The sequence below is a fragment of the Pinus tabuliformis genome, chromosome 4_1 (assembly GCF_031772625.1).
Source record: "Pinus tabuliformis cultivar Carrire ecotype Pingquan chromosome 4_1, CPIR1, whole genome shotgun sequence".
NCBI classification, from domain to species: Eukaryota; Viridiplantae; Streptophyta; class Pinopsida; order Pinales; family Pinaceae; genus Pinus; species Pinus tabuliformis.
The window spans coordinates 261961685-261969595 of record NC_142303.1 but is presented as its reverse complement, the minus strand read 5'-3'; the positions used below and the strand labels follow the sequence as shown (position 1 = coordinate 261969595).

The 7911-nt window shown below is 39.9% G+C and overlaps 1 pseudogene across 1 annotated transcript in view; it reads left to right on the top strand.

Annotated features, from left to right (window-relative positions):
- The first annotated feature begins 1174 nt into the window (after nucleotides 1-1174).
- LOC149175271 (sucrose synthase 2-like) overlaps nucleotides 1175-7911 on the top strand; it is a 44374-nt pseudogene continuing 37637 nt past the window's right edge. The window contains exons 1-2 of the transcript XR_016258321.1: nucleotides 1175-1836; nucleotides 2656-2750. The product of XR_016258321.1 is annotated as a sucrose synthase 2-like (transcript). The remainder of the gene's footprint in view (nucleotides 1837-2655; nucleotides 2751-7911) is intronic.

The window sequence follows — 7911 nt, the reverse complement described above, 5'->3', positions numbered from 1 at the left end:
GTTGTTGGTTTATCTATGAGAAGAGACATTGTATTGTTGGGTGATCTTGCTTTTCATGAGGTGAAGAGGGCTTCTATGCTAGGAGTATGATGCTGGATCAGACAGCTGGGTTGTAACCCTCTCTTCTACTATTACTAAAGTTCTTTGAGTTTTCCTCCCTATAATCATGTGTTTGTGAATCTTATTGTTTATGAATTCAACTGTATGGTCAATGTGTTTCTGATTCTGCATTGTTTATGATGTTTTAGATAGAGATGCTTTGATGGTTTTTTGTTACTTTGACTCTACAGGTACTCTTTAAAGTGGGACAAGTAGGAGAGGAGTGGAAAATTCTATCAAGGGAGAGAGAAATCAAGCAAGGATCCAAGCGGAAGATCCAGGTTGGTCCTCTTTTCTTCACTCTTATCTATTACACTTAAAGGAAATCTCGAATTTCTTTGATTGTTTGTTTCTAGGATAGCTACCCATCTTAGTGGGACTAGCAGATCAAATAGACACTAGTTTTCCTGGAAACAATCGAGGTTGCTCAAGAAACAATCCATAGTGTCAAACAGAAGAAGAGGAAAGGGGCAGTCATTAAAATAGATTTATCCAAAGCTTATGATAGAATAAGTTGGATCTATATCCATATGTTACTAACTCATCTGGGATTCAAAGTCGAATTTATCAACTGGATCGTGGGATGTATTACAAGTGTTAGTTTCGTGGTATTGATAAATGGAGATGCTTCTTCTTTTTTCAGAGGGCAACAAGGTTTGAGATAGGGATGCCCTCTTTCACCTCTGCTCTTTCTTCTAGTTGTTGAAGGTCTGAGCCAATTAGTGCAGAAGGCAAAAAGGGATGGAGCTATAAGAGGTCTAGAAGTGGCGATAAATCTGTTTATATCTCATCTATTATTTGTAGATGACATTTTACTCTTCTGTAATAGGAATATAAATGAAATTAAGGAACTCAAGAGGATTTTAGATCTTTTTATGAAAGCCACAGGAATGGAAGTGAACCAAAGGAAATTACACATTTTAGTTTCAAGTGGCTTTCAAGGGCCGGAAGGATGACCCTTAACAAATCTATACTTATAACAATCCCGGTTTATTGGGAAGCTTTGACATGGGTTCCGAAAGGCATTCTAGAGAAAATAATAAGGATATGTAGCAGATTTCTCTCGTCAGGATCTATGGAGGAATCGGTCCTACCTTGGGTAGCATGGGAGAAGGTGGCAAGGCCAAAGGAATGGGGAGGATGGGGAATAAAAGATCTCACAGCTTTCGGGCCTTCATTAGCAGCTAAATTAGGATGGAGGATAATTAAGATTGAAAACCTGTGGACGATGGTGGTAAAAAGGAAATATATTGACCCTGTCCCATTAGAAGATTGGATAAGAAACCCAATTAAGAAAAAAGGGAATGTATCTATTGTTTGGAAGGCTACCATAGACGCTTTCAAGATCATTGAGCAAGGTTTGTCTTGGCAGGTTAGGAACGGGGAGAACCTTTGGATAGGGAAAGATCCCTGGGTAGGCTGCAATGGAAATTTTGCACTATCCCTGAACCTTATTAGGAAACTCGGCTCTAAAGGTGTTTATTGTCTCAACCAGATCGAGAAACAAGGTCATTCCACTATTTGGGGACAAGCATGGCTATCAGGGGAGGAATTGGATCTGATGCCCCAATGGTGGGACGAATGGAAGGTTTTTACTCAAGAGCTCTCCAGGTCGAATGTGAGACTGAGAGACAGACCGGACCAGCTAGTGTGGGCTCATGCAGAGTACAAATCCTATTCTCCAAAAGATGGATATAAATTCCTTATGTCGAAGAAAGGATGGGGGAATCCAGAATGGTGGGCCAAGCACTTGTGGAAGCTGAAAAGCCCTACAAAAGATAGAATTTTCTTTTGGTGCATCCTTAGGCGGAAGGTTCCAACATGGGACATTCTACAAGCCAGATAAAAGTCAGGACCGGGGAAATGCTCGCTGTGCAAAAATGATTCTGAAACAATAAAGCATCTATTTATAGAAAGCCCGGTTGTTAGAAGGGTGTGGTTGGAGGTTGGGAAGCTTATCCAAAAGAATGTTGTTTGGGAAGGGGAATCCTTCTCAGATGTTTGGAAAAAAAGTTGGCAGCTCTATCCGGAAGGGAACTTGCGGAATTTACCCCTCATCATTGCATGGGGCATCTGGATAGCTGGGAACAGGAGCATATTTTTGGATATGCACATCCCTCATGAGGCTATTGCAATTCAATGTACTTCAATATACACCAATATCCCTGAGCCTGATACAGAGAATGTGCCTAGACAAGCTATTGAGGAACAAATCAAGGAAGGCATACCGTGGGCATATTTCGATGGGGCCTCCCAAAACAACAGAGCAAGAGCCGGGCTGGTAATACACATAAACCAAAACAGGTGCCTTAAAGCCTCAGTGGGCTTAGGAACTGGTACAAATAACTTCGCGGAGTTGTCTGCCCTTAAACTGCTTCTATGTTGGCTAATTCACAGGAACATCTTCACGGTTCAGATCTTCGGGGACTCACTGAATGTTATAAAATGGTTCAATGGGCAAATCAGATGCCAAAATTATATCTTATTACCTTTATTAGAAGAGGAAAAATAGTTAAAGTACTCCTTTAATGTTTTTTCTCTTTGCCACATCTACAGGGAGCGCAATGATGCAGCAGACAAGCTTTCTAAAGAGGGTATGCAACAAGATATGGGTAGTTGGAGAATAGCAGACGAGGACCAGGGAGAGATCTGTGTGTCGGATCAGCCACCATATTCATAGCCAGTCTTTACTATGGACTCTTCAGGCTTTTAGCACAGCCTGAATTTTTTGTTTACAGCTGATTTTATGATGATTATCTCACATGTCACTGTTTCTTATATTTTTTTTTTAACTTTTTCAGACGTTTGATGGGTTTGTTTTCCTTCTTGTTTGGGTTGTTTTCCTCAATGAGGAGACCCGGGAAGTGGAAGCAACATTTTTTCCTTCATGGAGACTTGCAGACTTTGTTTTAAACTGATATATACTGTCTATTTTGAGCTGGGGATAGGGGTTGTTTTCCTCGATATGAGGAGGTCCATGCTTCAGCGCAGTGGTTTATCTTTACCTTCATGTTTTTGAACAAGACTGATAGTCACATCCTGTGGAGCTCTATGATTTTCAAATCATACAGAAAAATGAATGCTTAAGCATATACTATGTAACTTTTTATTTTTGTTATAAAAAGTTTGATTTTTTCTTTGGAAAAAAAAGACTAAATTCGATTTTAATTCAAAATTTAATTCAAGGACAAATTAAATTGGAATATTCTTTTTGCCATATTTCAACACCCCCTCTCAACAAGAAAGGGATTATTTGCCACCCGATCCTATCTCTATGGAACTCGATTTTACATTTTGACAATGCCTTTGTCAAAATGTCAACATCTTGCTCCTCTGTCGAAATATATTGCAGCAACATGATCCTCCTCGCTACACAGTCTCTGAGATGATGATACTAGATGTAGATGTGCTTGGAACTATCATGAAATACTGGATTCTCAGAGAGTTTGATACAACTCTGATTATCACAATAGATCACAGTTGGATCCATCCTCTGATCAAACAAACCAACTAGGTTTTTCCGCATCCAGATGGCCTCACATGCTGCCTGACTTGTAGCCATGTATTCTGCCTCTGTCGAGCTGAGTGCAAACAACCTCTATTTCCTACTGTACCAAGAAACTGTCGTTGACCCTGTTAGCTCTGCTATATGCTGCTGATTTTTCAGGAGAAGTAATAAGTTTGGTCCTTGGTTGCTGGCTCAGAGATGGTTTATAATGCTTATCATTGTCTCTCCCTATTTTCCCTGCTACCTCCATTTCCTCCTTTCCCTCAAATTCCTCTTATTTCCCTTTAAACCCCGATAACCCTTTAAACCTCGTTAACCTATAAACCCCCGATAAACCTTTAAAATGGCTTTTGGGCATTTTTGTTTAAATTCTATTAAACCCCATATAAACCTATTATTCATTTTACCCCAGCACTATAGTCCTAACCCTTATAACCATGCATATAATTAAAATCATTACCCGCTGAGACCGTTACCTATCACATCAACCTAGGAGCATGTGCCTTTTACTGTGACTGTCTGATCATCCCGCGGAGATCCATTGATTGACGCTTCCCCTGCTCCGTGAACCTGCACGGCTGATAACCTATGGGGAAGCGGTTTCCCACCTGCCACATGTTGCAATTTAACTGGATCGCACCCACCTATACATAAACCGCCATTCCCGAAGAGCAGTGAAGGGAAACCGCTTACCGCCCTTTCATTATAGCTCCCCGCCCGTTAACGCGTGTTCAACTCTTCTGCCCATCAGCCGTCGAATCTCCCTGATCATGATCCGATGGCCCACAATCCTCCTTTTCACCTACCCGCCCGATAGCCTCTCAGATCGAATCTCCACTGTTCATTCACATGATCCGACGGCTCTCATTACATCTTCTCTATTATCTCCCAATAGTTCCTCCTGCACAATCTTTGCCGTTGATTTTTATCATCCGACGGTTGGGATTTGTTCCACTGTTTAATCTTCCTTTGTGTCTTTCATCGCCTCCCACCAGTTTCCAATGTAATTTTCACGTTTATATCAGTCATGTGCACCTGAAGAAAAAAGGAGCTCATGGTTAAATAATTAGCGCATTTAATCTGCAACCAACTGCATTTAAAGACAGAATGGCCGAAGGACAGAAAGGACACCCTTGAGCAGTTCAACCATTTAGCAGTTATGGAAATGCATTCAAATCATATTTCACCTATTTAGGAAGGACATCAAAGTACAAAGAGAGCCGTTTTGTTCATTAAAAACAATTAAACTGTATCAGAGACCCATATCTTATTGTAAATGCGGTTGGTGGTTAGTTATGACCCCTCGACGCATGAGTTATGCAGATAAATTTTGTATTCAACCTCCCTATATACCCAGAAAAACGATTTAATCAGGTTGATGAGTGTTATTTTATTGTAAGGCTAAACTTCTGGAGATTGTAACTGTTGTGATACCTGCAGTGTTTGGTCTTCATTTTCAGCTAATGCAAGCTTCTTTTGTTGTTAATTGCTCACTGTCCACTTCTTCTTCTTGTTCCAGGTTGTGCCTATTTTGCATTTATTCATGCGATGTTAATGCTTAGCATTAGAGGGGCTGTCATCCCACCTCTGTGTTAAGATTTAGCATGTATCATTGAATTTGTATGTAGGCTTTTATTGTTTTAATGCGAGAGAGCTGTCATCCCGTCTGTGTATTAGGAAATAGATTTACAGACCTTTTAACTGGTTACAGTCGGCCATCACAAGGTCATGTGCATCTGCTGGTGTGGTTAGTATTCTCCATCATCACATTTTCTTTAAAACTGTGAGTAATTGGTGGTTAAAAGCCTTGTAGTCTGGGGGTGTTCACCCATGTCTGGGTTCAAGCACAGTAGAAGTGGTTATCTGGCTTGAATATGCAGCATTTCTTTCATTCATCCAACATTTTACCAACATTTTTTGTTGATTTTGTAATGTTCCCGAGCATCTCTGATATACAACCTAGGAGAGTTTTTTGGGGTGATAACATTAATTGGCACCATTGCCGAGGAGAGGAGAATTGAAGCTCAACTTCCCTGGGAGAATGAAACAACTTCATGCTTTGATGATAGACAAGGTTTGAACACAGTTTTTGGTTGTAATCATCTATCTGGCAACTCCATTGGAGGAAGACCATCCTTTGGTGACTCCACATTGAAGTTCTAGATCAGTTTGTGAGACATACTCGAAGAAATCCTCAGAAATTACCAGCTGAACCAGTGCCTGAACCTTAGAGGACTGTTAAATCAAATAAATCATCACAGAAAGGGGCATCAAGATTAGGTAAGCCTAAAAATTCTCATGCATCTCTAAAAGATAAAGTTGTTGCTGAAGATTTACAGTTTGAAGATTTAGAAAACAACATTGTTATTAAGGAAATTTCTTCAGAGATTAGTTCAGCCCCTTGTGCAATTGGTTCCCCTTTGAATCTCAGTCCAAAGAAAGCTTCCCATTTAGTCCAAAACGTCCCTTTATCTCTGCCATCCATCACATTACTCCCTACCATTCAATTTGCTAGTATTATTCCAAATATTCCAATCATGGCAGGACAACAAGCACCTACTAGGATAGAAAGAATTGTAGCTACCAGATATGGACCATTGGTATTGCATGTGCCTTTAAATCCTTTTCCTATGGGAGAATATCAAAAATATATGCATAAATTCACTGCTACAGAGGGAGTAACAGCAGAAGAACACCTTGAAGCTTTTTACAGTTATGTTGATAATTTAGATATAAGTGAAAATGATGTGTGGATGAGAGTTTTTGTCCAGAGCCTTGTTGGAGAGGCTAGGAAGTGGTTTAGAGAATTACCCCAAAGATCTATAACTGATATTGAAGCATTAGATGATGCATTTTTGAAACAATGGGGAGATAAAAAAGACGTCTTGTATTATCATACTAAGTTTGGTAATCTGAAGAGGGAAAATGGTGAATCTTTGCCTGATTTTAATAAAAGATTCAACCGAATGTATAGTAAGATACCAGCTGAGGTAAATCCTACTCCTACCTTGGCCAAACTCACTTATGCTAATTCTTTTGACTCTGATTTCTACCTGTTATTGAGAGAAAGGAGATGTGCTACGCTGGCAGACATGCAGGATGTAGCCTTAGAAGTAGAATCTAATATCATGGCTGCAGAGAAACTAAAAGGTCAAGCTGACAGAAGGAGGCAGAGAGGTCAGGCTTCTACTTCTTCTGCATCATCTTCAGAGCCAAAATTGGATAAAATGACCAAGATGATAGAGTCATTGGTTGCTGAAATTTCTAAGCTAAAAGTTGAACAGAACTCAGGGAAAACAAGGCAACAAAACACATTTGCTCCAAGAAACCCCAATCCATTCAGAAGAGCCAATGAGAAATTAAAAATAATGCAGAGGGGTGAAGATTCAAAATAAGATCAGAAAATTAAAGCTCCCTTCCAAAATGTAGTCATGGAGGAGGAACAATTTGAAGAAAATGAGGATGAAATTCACTGCATGGAAGATAAAGGCAGTGTTGCATTTTTTACATTGGCTGAGTATGAACAATCATTACTGCAAGAACAAGGTAGTCAGGAATGGGATAGAGAAGATGCCCTACAAGCTGAACAGCAGTAAAGATATAACCTAAGATCAAATGCAAAAAAATCTAAGGAGAACCCTGCCCAAAGAGTTGTTGTCCAAACAGAATCGCAGAATACCAGACCGAGAAGACTAGCAGCTGATGCAGTCATCCTCAAAGCTCCAGTTCAAGAGGTAAAAAGTTTTGATAAATCATCTTCTTCTTTTAACTTTGAGTTAGAAATTCAGAAATTGAAAATAGTTGTGCCTCTGGTAGAGTTGGTGAAGAATGAAGTATTTAGAAAGCCTATCCTTGAAGCCCTTGAACTAGAAACCAGGCAAACCTCCACTGACTCTATCAATTTGCAAGATGACAAGCCTGCCATTATGCTTAGCCCCATGATTGAGCTTGCTGATAATAATTCCCCATATTTTTATGTCTCCTTGACCATTCATGATAAAATCCTCCACAATTGCCTGCTAGACACATGGGCCAACCAAAATTTAATGCCTAAAGCTTCCATGGAAGAGTTAGGCCTTGATATCACTAGACCCTACCATGATTTATTTTCTTTTGATTCAAGGAAGGTGAAATGTCTTGGATTGATTAAAGATCTGGCCATTAACTTAACTCAGCTTCCCATGAAGAGTATGATGATGGATATCATGGTAGCGGATGTCCCTCCTAAATTTGGCATGCTGTTGTCCAGAGGATGGATTAAGAGACTAGGTGGGACACTACAAAATGATCTATCTTATGCAAAT